At 24.5% G+C, this 3,495-nt stretch overlaps 1 protein-coding gene across 4 annotated transcripts in view; it reads right to left on the bottom strand.

The window, feature by feature from the left end:
- Positions 1-3,495, bottom strand: part of LOC111618824 (regulator of G-protein signaling 17-like) — a 42,086-nt gene that overhangs the window by 34,321 nt on the left and 4,270 nt on the right. Inside the window, exon 1 of one of the 4 annotated variants that reach the window (XM_023360420.1) lies at positions 2,886-2,972. The exons of 2 other annotated variants lie outside the window; for them this stretch is intronic. The gene's annotated coding sequence lies outside the window, so the exon portion shown is untranslated. Of the gene's footprint in view, positions 1-2,885; positions 2,973-3,495 lie in introns of those variants that run through there. One more of the 4 variants, XM_023360438.1, reaches the window with a different exon arrangement.

The raw sequence follows: 3,495 nt of genomic DNA, 5'->3' as shown, positions 1-3,495 counted from the left end.
CCCCCCTATAACACTGTTGATTATTCCGTTTTATATGAATTCCATGTTGTACAAGTCACTTAGATCTTACAAATACGTGAGCCGTTCACAGCCCGCCACACGTATTTGTAAGATCTAAGTGACTCGTACAACATGGAATTCATATAAAACGGAATAATCAACAGTATTATAGGGGGTCGACTGGTATTTATTGTCTAATATGTAGTATATAAGATTGAACGTTTTAAGACTGGTTGAGAATGATAAAACTTTCTGAATATTTTTTAAAATTGTTTCTTCAGTTAATTTTTGCTAAAAACTCTTGAGATTTTATTTTACTTTATTTATTATTCAGGCTCAATTCACTAATATTTAAAGGAACTTATTTTTAAAACCACTCCTCGTTTACATAAAACATATTCACCAACGGATGCGAGTTACTTTAATACCACTTTAAAAAAGTGACTAAATTAATTTATAACTGAAATGTGCACGAATATAAACAATGTAACGGGAGTTTTTTTTCAATTTATATAGTTACTTTATCATAAGCATTAAACATTTTACGTCTATCTAGCGGTAAATTTTGTAACGTGTGGTTTATTTTATAGTCTAATTCGTGGTCCTTCTAAGAAAATTTATAAAGTATAGTAGAATTATATGTAAAAGAATCTATTATCCAAGGTTCCAGAGAACGTATTTAACTTAAAATTATGTAAATTAGTTATATTGAAATATCTTAATAGTAAGTAAATTTGACATTGTCAGAGTCAATTGTCTTAAATGATAAAAGAGTTTTAAGATCAGTCGAAGTGTAAATTGTTACAAAACATTGATTATTTCGGTAATTCGAGATGATTTTTTATAATATTTAAATAAGTTAGACTATAAAAATTCTTGTTATAAGAATTTTTATAGTTTAACATATTTAAATATAAAAATTTAAGGAAAATTACAGTACTTAATTTTAAGATAGTGATCGTATTTTAAATTCCTAAATTGAATATATATATTCTTCTTTCTATATATTACTTCATTCTTAATAACAATAACAAAAAATAGTTAGACTAGAAATTTATTTTAATAGGCCTACTGTAATAGCATTTTATAAGTGTAACAATTTTATTACAACTACATAAAACTGTTATATTCATTACATTATAAATAAATTTAGATATTTTTTAATGTATACAGTATATTAATGCTGTTATATATATAATACGTGTTACAGCATTGTTATACTTTATAAAATATTTAAGTTTATTTATAACGTAATAAATAGTTTTATATAGCGCAATAAAATTTTTATACTTATAACATAAAATGCTTTGCAATCTATAATATATATATATTACACATAAAGCTCTTTTTAAGCACTTAAATACTTAAGTCTAGTCCAATTTCTTTAAAAACACTAGCTTATATAGATACAAATATGGAACAAAAATTAGTAGTGAATAGTAAGATGAAACCCTCGGCCATGGCAGTTATTTTCATACGTTAATGAGGCGCTACACACCACACACACACACATGTATACAAATATATATGAGGTGTGTTTACTAAGTATTTAATTATAAGAAGTATATGTATATATATTTACACATATACATACGTACTGTACTGTACATTAACAGGGCCTTCGAGAGGGAAGGAGATAAATCCCCAGTTCTCCCTAGATAACTGATTTTTCAGCCACTCTTTATAATCATTGTAAAGACTGTAATCAATTGTATTAAAATTTTAAAAAGAGACACGTCCTAAATCTAATTTATGATTTATAAGTGTAACTGGAACATACAAAACAAAATACAGTTAAATTATATACCTATATATATATATGAAAGTGTCGTGTATAAAAACTTATTTTAATATATTTTAAAATTAAATGATACAGGTATAATTTTAATATTTAAATAGTTTTTAAAAAGTTATTATTCACGCAATATCGAATTTAATGTTTCCAAAACACAGATATATTGTCCAATTTATTTTCCAAAGACTATTATTATAATTTATAAATTAAAATTCTTCTTTTACGAGTTAAAATAATCATTTATAAGATACAGTATATAGGAAAAAAAAAGATTTTTCGTTAAATATCATTTACTTAGTTAATATAACCTTTAAATACTAATAAATAAAATTTGAAACTGTTTAAAAGTAAGTAAATGCATAATAGATACTGATACTATCTATTTATTTATTGCAATAAATTTATTTATTTTTTTTTAAATATTGCTCTATATTTATGCATAGAGCATTGATTTTTTATCATCTTCATTAACGTGCAAAGTCATATATGCAAGGAAAGAGCTTATCAAAGTCAGGTGGAGATTTGAAAAGGTACATCAACCGTAAGTAATCTAGTGGAACTAAGATACGGCTTTCTAACTTTAACAATTTTTTAAAAATAAATATCTTAGTTAATTGCAGATATTGAACTGTTCAGAATAATTTTACAACCTTCTAGTTTTATTATCTTCAATTATATTTTAAAAAATAATTCAATAAATATGAATTTTAAAGCTCTCTTCTACGGTTCTCTACAGAATTTTAACGTTTAATTATAACGTAAAATTATAATTAAAGTCTACAAAGATTTGATTAGATAAATTTTATATCATTTAGATATTTAAAAAATGAGATAAATAGTTAATTTTATTTTTAAAAAATATGAAGAATATAAATACGAATAAGTTGAACTAAAACATTTTGACTTGCTTCACCCTTCACTGAGCTCAATAACGGATAAACTGTATATAAAATATTCAATAAATGATAAAGTAAAATGCTAAATGGATTAAGAGAATTATGATATAATCATCTGTCTAAAAATATTAGCAATAATTTGTTGCTACTACTTTAACGAATTCAATACGAGAGGAGGTAAAAAAGGATCATACCTTATCAAAACATTATCATGGCGTGTATCTTTGAATATGGACAAAAGCCAAATTAATACGATAGAAAGGAAAGTTTTTTGATCTACATTGTTAGCTTCGCACCAACAACTTGCGAATGTTCCAAGTATTAGTTTGGGTGGGGTTAGTACTCACGCGACTCGATTGGCCACTCGACCGTTTTATATAAGGATATATAATAAGTGGTTTGCCTGGCAAATATCGCAATTTTTCTGTAACTAAACCTTCATTTTCTATTATATTATATTCATACAAAAAGAATTCAATTTTAAATAAAAAAAAAAGTATGGTCATAATTGTATTTTTTTTTATCAGGAATTCTACTTAAAATACAGATCTAGAGCTCTTAGAACTAGACGATAATCATCCTCTTTACTTCAATTAAGTAAATGTAAGAATTGATTGAAATCAGATAATCGGACACTACAAATTAGTTAATAATTTACTCGTGTTTCTGTTTAAATACACTCAATTTTCTATACTTCTATACGTATTTTTACAATGTATAATATGTAATTTTTTTCTCTTTATTTTACTAATAACCGAACTTTTATATCTTATTTCTTTATTTTCATTCATTTATTATATAATA

The sequence above is a fragment of the Centruroides sculpturatus genome, unplaced genomic scaffold, assembly GCF_000671375.1.
Source record: "Centruroides sculpturatus isolate CEXI.00-Female unplaced genomic scaffold, Cexi_2.0 scaffold67, whole genome shotgun sequence".
NCBI classification, from domain to species: Eukaryota; Metazoa; Arthropoda; class Arachnida; order Scorpiones; family Buthidae; genus Centruroides; species Centruroides sculpturatus.
The sequence above is the reverse complement of the archived record's forward strand: the minus strand, read 5'-3'. Positions and strand labels throughout refer to the sequence as shown.